The following is an 18854-nucleotide window of genomic DNA, read 5'->3' as shown; positions in this document are numbered from 1 at the left end:
AGCCAGAGTTACTGGTGACAAGATGTGGCTAAGCAAGAGATGAAGAATGAGCCCCAAAGCAAAACAAATTTAGGGGATCGTATCACTATAAACTGCCTTGTAGGCAAAGAGCTTGAATTTGAATATGCTAATGTTACATTTGACTCTGCAACTTTACATTTATTTTCTTATCAGTTTATTTGTTTCCGTGTTGAATTGCAGTCTGTAAAAGGAAGCCTACTGTCTTCATATGCTACAATTTCAGATGTTGCTGCCAGCTCCTTGCGGAATTCCACTTGCAGTCTGTCCTCAGAAAAACTGCTTTGTTTATTTTTAGGCTTTTGGAACTTTCCTTTTGCTCAGTACTTGATCCAGTGAATACTAAATCAATAGAAGGTCTTCCTTTGGCTTCTGTAGATTTCAGAGTAGATTCCAAGTGTTATTTCATTCCTGTGAAATTTGTGCCTTTTCCTTTCCTCTCAGATGCCTTGACCAAAATGAAAATCCAAATAATGATGAAATTACTTTGAGTGCTTCTCCTCTCACTGTCTTACTCCCCCTTTTGCCCAATATCAAAAGGTTAATGAACTGAGTCCACACACTGTTTAGATTTTGTACCAAGTACAAAGAAATATGCTGTGAATAGCTGATAAGTGGCATGATCAATAATAGGGAAACATCTTCCAGCTGGTGTTATATAAAGGAAAAATTATCAACAAAGACCCTGGCATTGTCAACGTTGGTTTGTAGTATATTGATAAGTTACAGATTAGTCATTGCATTTTAAACAGTTGTAATGTTGACCACTGAACTGTGTATATTTAGATCATCAAACATCCTAAAACTCCATTTCTTAGTTAATGGCAGACCTATAAGTTGTGCCTAATGAAATTCTCCATAGCAAAAACTTAGTAGCTTTCTTACAGACCTTTTTCAAATATTGCTTGCCCTTGCAAATTAGTTCAAAACAGTAAGTACAAAAGTGAAGAGGTGTTTCAGCTGGCTTTTTCTAGGTAACTGAGGTATGGTTATTTTTAAATACACTTTCTTAATACCCCTGAAACCTGAATAATATTTGGCAACTAGAAATAAGATGCTTGAGCATTAGCGCTCAAGTGCTAAAGTTCCCCTTTAATTCTTATATCATTATATTTTGGTTAACAAAGAATCTGTTGTGCATTTGGTTTATATCTATGTGTATTTGAGGCTAAGCACCTTTGCACAATGCACGTGTATTAAAAGATAGGGATGGGGTGGGAGGGATTATCTTAGACCAGTGTCTGTGGATTTAATAATGAAACTTGTCATAAACCTGTGGAGTCTCCTTTTTTGCATTAGTATATTTAGCATCAACTTGTGGAGACAAAAGGGTAAGGATATGCATGTGCTTTCATATGCACATTTTTTGTTGTATATTGATTAATTATTTAGGAGAACTCATGCCTTCTGTGCTCAGAGCACAGTCTTGGTCCTGTGAAAGTCAGTGGGAATTTTGTAATGGATTTACAGGGGCAGTAAGATTTTATAAAAATGAAAGTAGAAAGGATTGCTAGATTCTAGGCTGACCTTCTCAAACACATTCCCCAAAACGTTCTCAATTTCTTCTTTCCCACTTCAACAAGTAAGAAATAAATTATTTGACAAATGTTCTGATAGAAAAGAAAACGAAAAATAGTTCTGACTTGGAACAAAATTATCTCATAGAGATATCTTTTAAACTACTGCCTTCTCCCTAACACTCCCTTAAGACAAACTACTGTCTGAAACCTTGATGAACTTTTCTGTCAACAAAATAGCTGTTGTTTCAAGATGAGCTGGGAAGGAAAGCATGTAGATAATGGGAAAACATTAGCTGTAGTTATTTTTTCATAACAGTTTGTTTTAGAAGTGCCTAATATTTTTGCCAAATATTTGTTTCTGTATTGCTTAGGAAAGGGACTGTGGGGAATCTATAGATAACAAAAAGGGCAAATTTTAAAGCTCATTAAGAAATAACACTTCTTTGATTTATTGAAAACTAGGAAAATAGTTAGAATTAGTAACACCTCTATAAAGAAAGAATTTTTTTTAACTGCATTTTGAAGCAGCAAGAATATTTTAAGCATCTCTGGAATCTCTAGCATTTATAAGATCTATTTATTAGCTGCTGCAAGCAGGACACTTCTAAGAATGAATAAAACCATTTAAACATTTCCCAGGACTCCTGAGACCGAGGTGTGTGCTTTGCATGTATATGTAAAATGTAAATATGAATGTGTCTAAGTGCATGGGAGGGAAGAACGATTTTCGCTTCTTGCTCTCCAGAGAGCGCCTGAAATTTAATTGAAGTAAAATAAATGTTCTTATCAGAAGTCACAATAGACCTTCCCAGTTTTGTTTGTGGCAGAGTTCAGGAGCCCTCCCCATGGCTTACTTTACCTTCCCCCACTTCGGATATTAACCTGGACATCATGCCTTCCAAACATTAAATGAGCTGTGCGATGTTTTATTACATTTCTCATGTGGCTAAGCTTAGTGTGGCTTTTAAGTGTTCCTCAGTATGCCGTGCTTACGCAAGTTATTTTCTGCAGTGGATTGTTGATGCTGCAGCAGAAGATAGTGATGTGCCTTGAATTCCAATGAGGAGAAGGTTTTGTTTTGGTTTGGTTTGTTGACTACAGAGTGAGTATTTTGCAAAGATTTGTAACTCTAATTTTACTCTGTATTTCAGGCTTAAAGAATTAGAAGTGAATTGTTTTTAAGTGCTGCTAGGAAATGATTATATGTCTTTAGATACTAAAGTTATTTTAAAATGTCAGTATTTGTAAATTATGTTGTTTACTAAAATCTGTTTTAGCTAGTGACTTATGTTACATTTAGTTGGGATCTTCACAAGATGCAAATGAGCAATCAGAAACCCTGGAGCATTGAAAAGCTGATTTTTACGAACAGTGGGTGGAAAGTTTGCCAGCAAGAACCTGGGTTGTAGTGACATTAGACTTTCTTTTATTGTACTAAATTATTTCTGACCTTCTCATGACAATTAGGGAAAAATTATAAGCAATGAGGTGGGCAATTCAAGTGATAGGCATATTTTCTCAAACTCCTTTAGGGGATTAAAACCTTTCAGTGTGTTCTATCCATCTGCTTATTTAGTGCTTGTATTCCTGGAAGCAATTCTTTCCTCTTCCAGCAGTGATGCTCAGATCCCTAGTTCTTAAGGGCTGTGTATGAAACAGATTTTAAGGGATCCAGCCCTGATTAGAACAGTTAGCCTGTTAACGTCCTATGTATTTACAGTGGATTATTTGAAGGGAAGCAGGGGTTAAGTCAGCAGGTCTCTCGGCTTCCCCAGGGGTTAACCTGGCAGCCTGTTTGGCACACACAGGAGGGCTGACAGGTAGCAGGATTTGTCTAAGCAGTGTGCATGAGAGCCAACAAGGAAAACTGAATGCTCTGGATTAGTATTGGATTATGTTGTCAGAGTGAAGCCTGACGGACAAACTGCAGAGGAATAAAATGCAATCTGTTTGGGAAAAGAGACAGCGTGCATAGCTTTCATTTTTCAAGAAATGACAAGAAAAATCATTAATAATTTGTAAATCCATGTCCATTAACTTTTCTCTTTGTTATCTCAAGGSAGTCTTTTTAACATGATTTTGCCACTGTTCTATATCTGTTCTTTCTTGTGACAGATGGCAAGATAGATATGAAATTGCAATAGCACAATGTAAACCAAAGGGAAAAATATCTAGAAATCGTAACACCTGGAATTGCTTAGGGTGAAATGGGGGAAAGGGGACTTTGTTTCCTGTGGTGTGGGTTTTTGTTTTGTTTTGTTTTTGTGGTAAAAGATAAAGTTGAATATAATTTACATGCTTTCCCTATGCTGTAGCRTCCTTTGTGTAATAATCGTATAATTCAAAATACTATGAGGAACATTCCACTATTTTCCCTTAAAAGAATTGTGTTCCCAGTATTACTAACAAAGTTAATTCCACATTTTACCCTGTCTGGTTATTTCATTATTTTACTGCTTGAGTACTTAATGTTTTATGTGCTCTTATAAGAGAGAGAAAAAAATCAAAAATATTTCTTTCCAGAAAGAATGACAGTATTTTTCATTAATTTCTTCTTGCGTATAATATGCAACTTGTTAGCAGTAGCTTGTTTGACTGCAGAAAAAATGGTTYGTGTTCATGAGCTTTGATTTGATTTTTAGGAGATTACCACTTTGGGGGAATTTAGTTATTATTTTATAATAAGGAATGCCTCTAATATTAGCTAGCTAATAAARCATATCAAAAAGTAAATAATTTGAAAGTAAATCTATGAAAGACTGTAGAAGTGTTGTGGACTTAATTTTTGTTAGGCAGTTTTATACCAGGCTTGTTGAGCTTTCACAAAGTCTACTTGTACCAGAAAACTAAAACCCAATACAYGGTGCTCTTGATACCAGAAAAAAATGTATGATCAATTAATGCTTGTTGGATTGAGTTGTTCCTGAGGCACTAGCAGAAGATAACAAGAAGATTTTTTTCTGCTTGTGAATTATCCCAAAGTAGTATCATGTATTCAGCATTTGGAAATATAGGATAAATATAGTCTATGAATTAATCTTGGTCTGTTTMCAGCTTTATTCAGCTTGCTGTTGATATTTGGCATATAAAATTTGAGGTGGTTTGAGTTCATTTTCACCAAATGTATAAAATGCACATGCAAATTCTCCTTTCTAATCAATGCTATTTTGTATTAAAGTTTTTATTGTCAATATTCCTACTTTTATCATATTTCCTTAAAGCGTGTTCTACCTGATAGCAAGCTGGCTAGCAATTTTGTTTATTCAATTATTCATGAAAAGTAAGTAGCAAAGTGGTATGTGGCATTCCAGAGCCTGCTTTATTAACTAGTATAGAATTTGCTTTTGGTTATAACTGAGGCTATATCTGAGGTTATATCTGGCTAAAAGTAATATAACACCCTATTTTTCCTCATTATAGTGGGCAGATGTGATATAAGACACAGGCAAGGCAGCTCTATGGAGTCAGAAGATAGCATTTTTATAGGCAGCTGTTAATTTTATGATTATAGTATAGTAAATGGTTTTGCAAGTTAAAAGCTAAATACCACTTGGCTAATAGCAGCATTGTTTAATCATGGGGGAAAATGGAGAAATATTTCTGAACTCGTAACTTCTTTGAGAGTCCCCCTTGGCTGAGGTAGAGGAGAAGAAAAGAGCCTCTGTAGTAGAACTGCTTTCCTGTCACAGCTTTCTAGCTCTCTACCCTTTCAATTAATAATAACAGAGAGCACAATGAGACACAGTATCATTGTTCTAGCATTAGATGCTACGTGTGTGTATGTGTATGTGAAGATCTACTTATTCATGAAGTGATCTCCGACTGTCATCGGTCATCAGCCTTATAGCTTTGTAGAAAATACTATCTGGCTAGCTGGGACTGTGGGTGAGAAAATAAGAGGTAGAATCACCTCCCATACAGTAAAGTATTTATGGCCAAACCCATCATGAATTGCRCTTGAGTTTCTGTTTCTGATATTTGCTCTTGACTATTGCTAGRCCTTTAGAAATGTATCCTTAATAAGAAACMCCMRCACAGAATAGAATTTGAGTTGGATTAATTTGGGTCTTGATGCATGTCAATTTTAAAAATGTTCAATATACTTTTAATATTAAGCATATTCTTTATTACTGGCGTGACTCGGAGCTGCTATGCTTATCCTGGAAGATACAGTTTCTGGTGCATTTTATTCTTGTTTTGAACACAAGGAATGCATTTTTTTTTTTCTTTTTTAAAGCTCTGGGCTTCTGTTTCCCTTGGAAATAATAATAATAATTATATTTCTAAGAAGTTGTAGGGAATTAAAATAGTTCATCATGATATTTTTCTAGATAAAAGTYCAATTTAAATTGCCTAGCAGTGCTTATACCTAATCAAGCTTTTCAGAAATGGTCATATTGTACTTTCCTCTCTAAAATTTCAATCCGTGTAACGATTTTACTGGAGTTATAAAGGTTTATACTATATAAAAGTAATTATTTTTCATGAAGAATTTTTTACAAGTATTTTTCAGTTATTTTGAAATGACCAGTGTGGGATAGCAATGCAGTACTGTTCTTGATACCTTAAAGGTAAAAGAACCTCTGACAGTAGAAAGGTGCTGAGATTTGGAATASTAAAGGATGCTTTTAAAAAGTAAAAAATGATTTGCTATAGATATATTTTGATTTTTGTAACCATTCTTTTTCCACAAGAAGTAAGGAGCGTTGTTTTCTTAAGTTTCTTGCATCCTTTTCTGACAAGATGGGTATTGTAGGGCCAAATTTTAAATGTAGGGCCAAATTTGAAATGATGCATGTAGATTATCAACATTGTTTACATGCAAAAGGGCAGTGATGATTTGCTCTGTTAACCTGTTCTGTGAATATTCACACTATCCACATTCACAACTTGGAATAATTGAACAAATATGCCAAGAGCATTTTTCATTCTTCCTATTAAAAAAAAAAAAAAAAGTGTTTATAAATACCTTCACAGTCTATAGCTGCCAATTTGTTTCTGCCCTTATTCAGAGCAAAGCTAGAACCAGAGCAAAAGCTCCGTGAAGATACACAAGGCTTGGGAGTTTCTTCACCAAGAAGAAACCTATAGAGTTATATGGGTATAGATGCAGTATAACTTCTGAGGAGTTTAATTAACAGGCACTCACAGAAATGTAACAGAATATCTAATGGTGAATGATAGCCAAGATTCAGTTTTCAATGAAAAGTCTCAGTGAAAATTCTCCTGAGAAAAGATACTACCTGTGCAATGGGCCAGAGCATCTACCTGTTGCTATAGAGTGTCCTTTCCAAAGACAGGTCTATTCTAGTCTTGCATAACCTTTCAGAACTGATGGAAATCACATCAGTTTGCTATGACTGCAAACCATTATTCCATGGGAATAAAAGCAAGAAAGAAATGCTGTTAATTCTGTTATTCAGCTTTTAAACCTCTCCCACACTGGCCCAAATATTCTGACCAGACTTGGATTAGTCATTGATTTCTTTGTCATGAATTTATGGTAAGTGACAGAGAAAAATAAAACACTTTGGAATGCTCTTCTTTGGGATGTTAGTAATAGTAGCTTTAGGAAAACTTTAATATCCTGTTCCCTTTTTCATATAGAAAAAGTTAGGCAATAATGCATAGAAATAACTAAAGTAGTAAATTATCAAGGGGCATACTGTTTTAATGGAAATAAATCTACCATACTCTTGCCTATATCCTTTTGTTCCAAGGGAATAAAAGTCTTCATGACTGACTTATATGAAGGCATTTGTTAGGTATGTACACTAAAAAAAAAAMAAAACCTTTTAACTACTGCAAGAATACTACTCCTGTRTTGCTGACACTGCATTGGGAGGTTGTTGTAGTGGAAAAAGTAAGTTCTGTCTTTGTGTTGCTTCTCTCTATTATCACTATTTACTCTGCTCTCCTTGATTCTCTGAGATTTGAATCCAATCATTAGTTTGGAACTTCACCTGAAAAGAAAATCTTTTCCCAACATGTGTATTTCAAGAGCTGATTCCTTGGTGCTCTTTTGTCCTGGATTATTCCTGGGGATTTTGACTTCTACCAGCTGATGATGCTTACACTACTGCAGCAAGAGTATTTCATGTGTGCATGTTGGTGAAGTGGATTCTCAGTCCATTTGTAGGAAGAAGTGTAGCTTTTATGATGTTGTGAGTTAGAAAGTACATTGCTTCTCTTTTTTGAGACTCCACTGCTTCTCAAAGTAGTAAGAAATAGCATAGTTTTGCCTATGAAAAAAGTGCATAGGAAATTACTATCAGAGAAAAAGTGACATAAAAAACCYTTACAGAGTTCTCTCTCTTTTTCTTCTTCTGTCGTCTTAATGACTTAGTTTATAATGTGCTGAAGAGCTCCTTTCCAATTTTTACTGCTAAATGTAAATGCACAGAGTATATTTAGTATATAGAAGTTGATAAGTTATGAGCATATGTGGATGATGCATCTCTACTTCCTCTCCTGACTTTGTGGTACCCATTCAATCTATGTGTACTGTTAGACTGAGAGCCCAGTGTTTAAGTATTAGTGTTTTGTTTAATGGAAGCCTTTCTGCATTTACAGGTCATCCAAACTCTACTTAAGCAGTGACATCCAGTGCACAGGTTTGAGAGGGCTTGCAGGGTTAATTCTGTCATTATTGTGTTGACATGAGGCATATTACAGCTTTCAGCTGAAAATGTTACTTGTAATCTTTTAATCCCAAATTAGGTCAACATTTTATCAAGTTAATCTAACATGAAGATTAATTAGGCTAGTTAACATGTGCACAGAGGTTATTTGTTTTGAGTCTACATTTAATCAAGGAATTTAGTCCCTAATACAATACACAGTATGCACCCTCCTCCAATCCTAGCTACTGCTCATTTCATCCTTTGGTACTGTGCACTGTTTAGGACCTAAAAATAGGAACAGGCCATATTGAATTTCTTATTCAACCCACCCATAAATCTAAATGAAACAAAAATAAGTAGTTTTAGGAAGATTTGGATTGTCAAAAATTACTTGCATTTGCCAAATTAATACTGTTGGTATTAACAGTTGTACCTTTAAAGTYTGGAAATAAGCCTGTGGCATTTCATGTTAATTCTTCATGTGCAAATTATCAGCATTTGAAATGTGGAAGATACATGATGTTTTCCAAAGCAAGATTGATACTGCCATTAAATCCTTGATGTTACAAAATACAGAATGGCAGAAACTGAAACTGTTGAGAGAAATGTGCCAGGCAAATGGAAGTTTCAACCAGAGAGCTTCTCGTATCTGCAAGAGGATTTCTCTCAAAATAAAGGACTGTCACGACAGCTACCACTGTGCCTGCTATAGAGCCCTCACCTGAGGAGTGGCAGCCCTTGTTAGGATCCCTGCTACTCCTGTGTTGTAGCAAGTTGTTGACCAAGACTCCAAATTTCATGTAAATGTTAGCAGCCAGCAGGCTACTAGAAACTGTAAGAAAAAGATACTTTAAAAGTTTTTCAAATTATTTACTGTTCTGGAAGATGCTTCCCGGCACAGAAGAGTGCACCTGCCTGTTTTGTGGGAATTTGTCACTAGTCAAGGAACTAGTGTACTACTAGTTCCTAGTAGTAAGCGTTTCCTTCCTCTTCTCTCACCCCTCTCTCCCAGATCAGGATGCCTTTTGGAAAAAAAAAAAAATAGTTCTGCAAGGATACCTGAAAGTATTTGCTGCAGTATATAAGAGTATTTTGCTTCTCTCTACTTCTCTTTTATTTCCCCTACAAAAATTGTTGCTCTTCAGGGTGTTGCAAGAATAAGAACAATGGCATTAGCAGAATGGAAGACAGAATGTGGCGGATTTCTTTGTTTACCATTTTRTGCCGTACTCCTTAAAATACTCTTCCGTGCAGTGTTCTCAAATTAAATACCCCAAAGGAGGGGAGAAGAGATAGTTTGTATAGAGGGAGGTGGCATAAATCTGCTAACAGGGGTCATTAGACCGGACAAATGCCTATCTCCCCTGAGTTTCCTAGATAAGGAGAACCTATCTAGTAGTTAAAAATTCCAAGAGTCATTCTGGATAGTATTACCGACCCCCCTGGGTGTTGCTGCAGAGTTCATGCCCTGTTTCATCAAATACACAGTGACATTCACCAGGGGCTATGCTAATTATAGGGATTTAGCAGACAATGTCRAAGAACATTTCATCACAAAATAGCATGTCTTTGTCTACAAGTATTGGTTTCTTCATGTGCTTAAGTTAGCAGAAAAAATGGAAGTAAAATGATTCTGCAGTTTGTTAGAATATCTTTCCAACAACATTAATCAACATATTGAAGTGTTAAAATACAATCTCCCCTGCATTTACTGCCAGCAGTATGGTACTCTATTTTTGCCATTATTGAGAGGAAAAGGGCTCAAGGCAGCTTAAAAATTCATGGATTATACTTTAGTTCAGTCTTCTAACTTGGTTGTTTTAATGAGCTTACATGGTTGCTTCRCTGTGTGTAACTATACAACTCTTGCCTTATGCCAGAACTATTCAGGAGTTTGTATTCCAGCAAAGCAAGAGGGTGGGAGAGAGGTATATATGGGTGAGGGAGAAATACCAGACTCCATATTTTTCTTTGCTATTGAATTGCCATCTTAGCTATTTTTCTTCGCCATTGAATTGTTCCTTGTTATCAGGGAGTGAAGGAATGAATCTCTTGGGTCTTCAGAATCAGATTTTCATATTTTTCTAACCCAGACTTCCTATATAGTCCTGGACAAAGCACTTAGGGACAAATACAGAAAGGAGCTTAAGCAACTTGGCAACACCTGGCTGGACCAGCATGCAATCTGTAGGTTTTCCATGTGTAGTACCACACTTGCAGCAGCCTATGGCGTGCTGCTCCCTGTGCTCTCCCAGGAGCAGTTAGAGAGGAGAGTTAACTGCATATCGTGCTGTTTCTGACTGGGAGTTCCACAACTGCTGTGTCTGTGCAATTAGCTCCACTGCCTGAGCAGATGAGGAGCAAAACTTATGGCTGGCAGACGTAATAACCATGATAGAAGTATTGGTGTGATAAATAAGCACAAATGATGATGGAGAAGAGTGATTTGACAGATAGGCTAGTGGGATAGCAACAAAAATGGCATACATCATAGAAATCACCTATTGCTGAGTTTCAGGAGTGTTACACACTACTAGTAACTCCGTTGTGATTGTGGAAGATGTTGCTTATCTCCAGCTTTTCTTGGATAATCTGTAAAAGTATTTGAGTTCTGGAATTGGAGTTCTGGTAATAGAAGATGAGATAGTTTAAATACAATTTTCAGGTCCATCAATACCTTATCTTTATAAAGCAGCAACTTTTTTTACTTAACAGTATTTTTGCTATTTGCAGACTGGTATTCATCTTTTTTTTTTTCTTCTTCTTTTTTTCTTTTTTTTTTCTTTTTTTTTTTTTCCCATTGAAAACAGAAAAGACATATTTGTCACACTGTGCAGCATTTAACTCTGAAGCTAAGGGTGTACAGGCAAAACCAGGCTGCTCCACATCAGGGTGCAGTGCCATCTTGGCAGTGCCTGGCTCCTAGTAGCATCTTCCCTCATGGACKGTAGTGAGAACAGTGCATACGTCCTTGTTCTGCAAAGCAAAGGGCTCGTGATGAGACCAGGCTCTCTGGTGAGTCATACCGATAGGGAAAAGGTTAGAGGTGGAAAGGAAGGCAGAGCTTTTGGAACCAGCTCTCACTCCTCTGCRTTCACAGAGGGCATAACTCACAAACAGCGTTTATTTTTCTAGTGATATTTTATGGTGAATGGCACTGTTTTGTAAATATTACCTGTTTTTTTTTAGTCTTTTTATTAAATGGTTGGAAATCTAAGGTGCTCCATTTCTTGATGATTTAGCTCTGGARTATTTCTGTCTCTCTAAGAAGAGTCGTCTTGCAATATGTTATTTTTGCAATTCCTTTTCTTTTTAACCGTGGGGGAAAGGTCTGCAGAGCTTTTCCAGTGAGCTCACTGCAAGCTGTCAAATAAATGCACTGGCAGATATGTTCATGTTTAATGGCCCCAGGAAGTGTTACTGACAATTCTAATCATATAACTTGTCGCAGATATGCTCAAACCCAGACTATGCAAGGTCAGTTCACACAACCATACCAGGTTTCACTATTCATAAAGTGGACTTTTTTTGAGGGGGGGGGGAAGGGGAAATTTGCAGATGTAAGAGTCTATTACAAGTTAATGTGATTTTTATTTTAATGGCACAAATGCAAGGACCATCCAATGAAAAAGCTAAAAGCAGGAGGTAGAGAGATGAATTTTGACATTATGGTGTAGAGAAGTCTTTGAATAAGTTAATAAATCAGAGAGTAGTTTGAAGATAAATAGGTGTATATTATTTGTATTTCCTCCTAAAATATTTCAGTATGATTATCATCAGAAGAGAGGTTTTGACCAATGTGTAAGTCATGATTTGCCCACAGTTTAGGAATCAATATTGTATATAAATTTTATTCCTGAAGATAGGCTTAAGGAGACACACATCTTGTCATTATAAGAGTCTGAGGGAGACTATCCTTGGTAATATTCCAATCTATTGCAAATACTCTGGTTCACAAAACTCAGTATAAAGAGAACTTATATATTTTTATGAGTGGGATTTTTCCAAGGTGTATTGAAGTCAAATGGAGTCCAAAACAAGTCTTTAGAAATATAAGCAGGGGAAAAGAAAAAAAGATAATCTCAAAAGCCTCTCCTGTGGGTATTTGTAAAGGATAGGACTTTGTCAAATGTTTGTTATTACTGCACTCACCTATAGGATGTACATTTATTTTTTCCAAACAAATTTAGTGCTTCAGTACACGTTTGGTTAATGGGCCTCTGTGACATGTGCTGCAGGGACTCATTGTCTTCATCTCTTCCTGCTGTCCTTTAAGTCAATATTAGTTTATAGAGAAGTGCCACAGTGCAATTAATTTGTCCTTCCAAGAATTCAGATTCATAAATCAGCCCCTTTTTCCCCYCTCTCTCTCTCTTTTTTTCCTATACGCTTCGTGCTGAGGTAAACATTTGCGACAGCCAAAACTCAAAAGGTTGAAAGGTCTAATTCAGAAAGGGTTGCCTAAGCGGGATACTTATCTTGAACATACAAATTCATCTAAACTTTGCAAGTTTACCTTTTTCCATGTGCCATTATTTTTGTTTCTGCTCACTCAGGATGTACTTATTATCTTCATACTATTTTTTTTTAATGGACCTCATTGTGCAATGTGGATGAATTCATTTTTTAAAAAGCTACTCCAGTCTCTATTGTACTTAACAGAATGCAAACCTTTTCTGGGTTTATTTAAGCTCAAATAAATACCTTCTTGATGACTCCCTGTAGTCTTTTCCTAACCTTCTGTTATGCTGAAATCTTTTCCCATGTACAGGAAGGGCTGGCAGTCTCCTGCAAGCTGGCTGCTGTCTTCAGATSTTGTTTGTTCTTGGGTACCACAGGGAGACCCAAGTAGTATCAGGATATGAATGAAGGAGGCTACCAAAGAAGGTGACAGGTTGGAGACGCACCTCGTCAGTCATGTCACACTTGAAAATCAGGGCATGTATCAGGTCAGGTAGTTTAGTACGTTAGGATGGTGGGGGGAAAAGTGGGGTGTCTTGAGGTTCATAAGGCAGAAAGGACAAGAATGAAATGAAAGTCAAAGGTATGTGCGGTGAGGGAGAGCAGATGACGAAAAGGATGGAAGTAACAGGTCTCAAAAGACAGAAAGAAACCCAACTTAACAGAACTTGTCCAAAGATCCTTGAGATGCTTACTGATCTCTAGCTTCACCTGCGGCAGCCTTCCAGTTATCTCCAGCTACCCCCTGCAGCTCCAGAGAAACTTGCATTCTCTTTTGGTGATACTTGATTCTAAGTCAGTAATGGTGTAGGCTAGCAATAGAAAGATCTTGCCATTTCTTCTCTCCTACTTTGTTTAGAAGACTTATTTTTTCCTGCCTTTTTTTTTTCTTCCCACCCTTTCTACCAGGAGTACAAATAGAAATTTCTGCAGAAAGTGGCAAAATAAGTCTGTATTGCATTTCTGCCAGACTAGGAGTTTCGCTTTCAAATTGAGTAGTTTTTCAAAGTTGTTTGGTTTGTTTTTTCTTGTAATGCTGCTTTCTCAGAACTACATTCATAGCATTTCTGTTTGGAAGTGACCCTCCCTGCTTCCTCCCCCCCCCTCCCCCCCAACAGTGCTTTAGTGATTAGTATGTCTTTCAGTAGATTGAGCTTTGGGTGTTCAAGTTTGAATCTACTTGGGCAATTCCTTAGCCACTATAGAATGAGGAGTTGGTTGTAACAGCAGAGAAGGTTGCTAATGCTCTCTGGGTCATGTTGCATCTGGATTAAACATACCTGATGAAAGTTCCTGCTCCTCCAATAACCGATTTTCCGATATAGTTCATTACAACCAGGCCAGAGTCGTTTCCAGGCTTTGATACAAGGCCAAGCAGAAGAAAACCTCTCTTTACTAAAGTACCAAATGCTGTTTGCAATAGTATCCTGCAGATGGAGGTTCAAATCCCTTTAGGAAGAAGGAAAACTGAAGGCTTCAACAGCTTGAAGATATGTGTTACCAACTGCTGCTTCAGTTGCTAGAGAAAACGCAGAAATAAGGATCTTCACTTCATCCTATTTAAGCTCAAATCAAATGTATCCCCTTCTTTAATAGAGATCGCTTCTGTATGACGTGTCCTGAAACTTCTAAAGGTTTTTGGTTTTTTTTAGAGCCTTCATATTACATTTTGGGATTGCATGCAAAGCAAGGGGCATGAACAGTCCAAAAACCTGTTGCCAAGCCAGGTTGCCGATTAATCAGTTTCCTGTGGGGCAGTACACAGGAAACTTAAATTTAGCTCCTCAAACAGTTTTTGGAGGCTCTCACTTAGAGCAGCACTCTATCCACTGCCTAGCAACTTATCCTCTGTTATTCATTCATCCTAAACTTGGACATTGCATCCTTTAATACTGACCTCCTAGGAAGTGCTTTGCTTGTAGCAGTGTTCTTGAAATAACAGAAGCAGATTACAGAGGAGAATAGAGATTCCAGGGAATGTGAAGTCCCCTCTGTTGAAAAGCAACTGGGGGAAAAAGTGTAGAAGTGTATGCTTTCCATTTCTGTTACAAAATTGTAATCAGTAAAAAGAAAAGCTTATATACACACTGACAATTTTTTTTGTATTTGCAAGTAAAAAAGAAGTTGCCATCTTAATAGGCTAGTATTATCTAAGGGCAAGTATTCTGATTTTTAATTATTTCTGTTGAAAGGGAATAGAAAGTTCTGGGGCACAGAACTAAATCACATCTACATTCCTTTTACATATGTGCAAGCTCTAAAACAGGGAAATGTAGTCATAGTCATCGGAATTATTTCCTACAATTCTTAACGTTCATATCAAGAGAATACAGTGTATAAAAAGAGTGAATTAGCATCTCAGTTTCACCATCTTATTTTAATCCTAGTTTYAGAGTTCTGAGGGTAGAAAGTTAACACAGTTTGTTTCCCTGGCAGTCACCCACATGGATGACAATGATTCACAGGTAGTAGAACATGCTTTTCTGAGCGTGCAGGCAAAAAAATGATGTTCCTGTTAGATAGATGGTGACAAGGAAAAAAAATTAAAAAAACTTTTCATTTACTGCAGGATAAGTATTAACAAAGTTACTACTAAACAAAGTAACAAAGGCTGTTACTGGAAAATCAAAAATCCCTGTAACTAACACCTGTTTCATTGTAACTTGTTTATGATCTCACATATGCTAGTTACTAGTAAGTACCATGTTCCTTTTTAGTTCTGTTTTGGAAAGATATTAGGGGATACAAAAATAATTTCCTCAAGTTTGGATCTGCAAAGAAGAGTTGGGGTAGAAGAGAAAGGATGGAAACAATGTAAAGTACAAGCCTGGTGTGAACTTGGAGCAAGCCATCAGGACTGGGATTTAGGAATGTTGAAGTGTAGTAAAATTTACAGGAGTTTGTTGAAAATTGAAATATCTGATGTCAGCAAATGATGTTATTTTTATGTCTTTTTTTTTGTGAAGTAGGATGAAAAAGCAAAATATCCTTTTACACAATACAAAATTCAAAAAAAAAAAAAAATCAAAACAGTGTCAAAATACTCCTTTCTAAGGTCAAACTATATTTGTATGAGTCAGTGCAGTATCTGTCCCTGTCTCCCTCAAAGGCTGGACTCTGCAGTTCAGCACATCTCTTCTGATCCTGTATGGCAATTTTGGAAGCACAGAGATTGCCCTGCCCTGTGAACTGGTGCTTCTGTCCAAGGAACAAGCTTTCTCATTTCTGCGTGATTGTGTTGGTTTTATAATTTCCAAAAAAAAAAAAAAAAAAAAATCTGCAGTGTTCAGAACCTTATGTCCTCCTTGTGGCATTGTTCTTCTCTTAGGTGTTTAACTAAGCTAAAGACAGGTGGCAAAATACATCAATCCTTTTATACTTAGTATTAAGAAAAACACAGCTCTGGTAAACTTATGGTAGTGGCTATTAATGTGTGAGATAGTGCTAAGTATAGGCACCTAATTTTGAATGAAAGAATGYCTTTATCCAGGCTTAAAGCTTTTAACATATCCCCCCCACCACCCAAATTGATCCAATTTTATTTAAATGCCTTTGTAAAGATGATGGTAGGGATCCAAGTTGTTAGCAAGACACAGTACTGCACTGCTATAATGAGCTAGAATTATTTTTTCCTAGCTGAATGTTCCAGTCAGGCTGAGATCAAACTACTTGATTATTTTTGGCATAAGACTATCTGAAGCTAATAGAGCCATTCTGCAGTATTACTGTTTGGCTTCTTGGGACTTTCTGTGTTTCTACTAAGTATTCAGCTGGAACTACTTTCAAGGAAATTCACTGGAAGATTTTACTAGTAGTTTAATCTTTACTTGTTTCCTTTTTCTTGTTTCCCTGTGATCCTATCCTCCATGCTAGTTAATACGCAATTTACTTTCTTGAATTTGTGCAGCAGCTATTGCTTGACCAATCTAAAGTACTGTGGCACTTCTGTGAGTATAGATCTTCCTAGCTACACATATCTCTTAGGGATGGATGTTAGTGCTGCATCTGGAAGTAAATTTATGTTTCAATTTTCTACTTTATAAATTTTGCTGTTTGATATCAAAGGAGAAATTATCAGGCTTAGTTATATGTAGCCTTCTGCAATGCTTAATTGTTAAAGTAAAAAACTTTTCTTTTTTTCTTGTACCCTTTTCTTTATGCATAATAGTTGCTAAATAGCTTTTATTAGCAAGCACTAATTATTTTCTCCTGCTCTGACAAAATAAAAATATGAGCTAAGTTCATTGGTTGAGCTGTGTACAATTTTTGTGATAGCAGATACCAACAAAAGCAAAAACCAGAAAACCTTGTATTTTTATAAGATGGAAGAAATATAAATACTGTTTTGACAGTAGATAGCATTTACTTAAGTAATTTCTAAGACACAGGTGGGGCAGACTGCTATTTTGCAGTCTATCACATCAAAGTTTAGCTTCTTTCCTTTCTACTGGTGGAAAGAACTGATGGAAATCAGAGAATAATAGACATTCTTCTTAATTCAGACCTTTCAAAGCTAGATAAATAATCTCAATCTATTAATAAGAATATTGTGACCATATGTCTCATCTGTCCCATATTTGGCTTCAAAATCATGCTGATACTTGCACACACGCAGACTGCATTCATGTATCTGGGAATTGCTAGTGGTCGYAAAATACCAACATTTTTTATTATGCTGAAATGCCACATCAGAAACGGCTGACTACAGTTTAACAATACCCTATTTATTTTTTTGTTGAATTTGGATATTGAGGGTGAGATATCCAGAACTTCTAGCCTTGTCAAAGTGTGTTTTCCTATTGCATCTTCTCGTTCTTTTTTTTATTCTTATATTTATTTTGCTATCGGGCTGACCAGTAGTGCTACTGAAACGTGTTCATTTACAATAGTAAATAATAATCTATCAAAATCTTATTCTAGAATAAATGAGTAACCAGATAAAATTGCAGAGGCCGGAGAAGGAAGCCAAACAGTTGGTTGTGGGGCAGCCCGGGAGAAATGGGTCTCAGAGACACTTACGGGGGAACATGACGTTCTTGTACTGACTGTCACTAGGACTTCAGGATGTTTTGAGGTTTTTGATGGCGATAATGCAGAGGCAGGAGATGAAAGGGAGTCGAGTTACGCAAATCTAGGTTGGTGAATCTGGAGAGATGTGTAATGATACCAAAGAACCTGAACAGAATCCAAGTTTTAGATGATTTCTGTGCAAATTGAGAGCATCTGTTGGTACTGTACAAATCCAAAGACAGAGCTAGATTCTATTCTGCTGCCCATTTTGTGAACAAAGTAAAATGAGATTGCCAACAGGAATCTGGCCTGAAGGGGAAGCTGTATATTCTGGCATTAATTTGTACATGCTGTGCCAGAGCTGAACAGATACACAGCATTGCATTCCACCTTTACAGCCCCTCTTCCCCGATTCCAATATGATGAGGAAATTTCTTCAATCTCTGGTATAGACCAAAGCAGATTACTTATGGTTCTGCCTTTTCACTTTGCCTCATACTCAGGAGGTTGCTTTGTAACCAAAAAAATAGCTGAACAGCGGTTCTTTGAACGCGCCCGTTCTGTGGCCCCAGAGTCAGAGCCAGCCCTTAGGTAAGAGCTTGCTTGTCAACACTGTGCTACGTAGGGAAGACTTGTGCTGGGGCAAATCCTTTGTAACTTTATTCTCCTTCCTAGTGCTGTTTGAAAACTTAAATAGTGCTGTTTGAAAACTTAAAATAGTATGTTTATGACTGACAACTTGCAAGCTATATTTTATGTTAAGCCAATTTTTTTTTTAAATTTAGAGGCAATTGATCGACATAATTTATGGAGGAACTTATTAGCTTTTTAGAAGTGTTAAACGTGAGCTTTCTTTGGAAATCTATCATAATTTTAAGTGATCAGGCAGAGCTGCTAAAAATCAAGTCCATACAGCCCTCTGGCTCTGAGACAATATTCCRTACTCTGAAGGGTCTTCTGACAAACTTGGATTTTAGGGTGGAGGGAAGGAGAGGACTTTTTTTTCATTTTTAAAAATTCTTTGGAGAAAATGATTTATTTTCCAAGTAATGTTACATTTTTAGAATGTACACATTGATTGCAGTAAGATTTACTACATGAATCTCTATTACACAAACAGAGAATGGTTTTCTTTTCTTTTCTTTTCTTTTCTTTTCTTTTCTTTTCTTTTCTTTTCTTTTCTTTTCTTTTCTTTTCTTTTCTTTTCTTTTCTTTTCTTTTC

The sequence above is a fragment of the Nothoprocta perdicaria genome, unplaced genomic scaffold (assembly GCF_003342845.1).
Source record: "Nothoprocta perdicaria isolate Ctin4 unplaced genomic scaffold, notPer1 scaffold_71, whole genome shotgun sequence".
Taxonomy (NCBI): domain Eukaryota; kingdom Metazoa; phylum Chordata; class Aves; order Tinamiformes; family Tinamidae; genus Nothoprocta; species Nothoprocta perdicaria.
Note: the sequence above shows the minus strand (reverse complement) of the source record.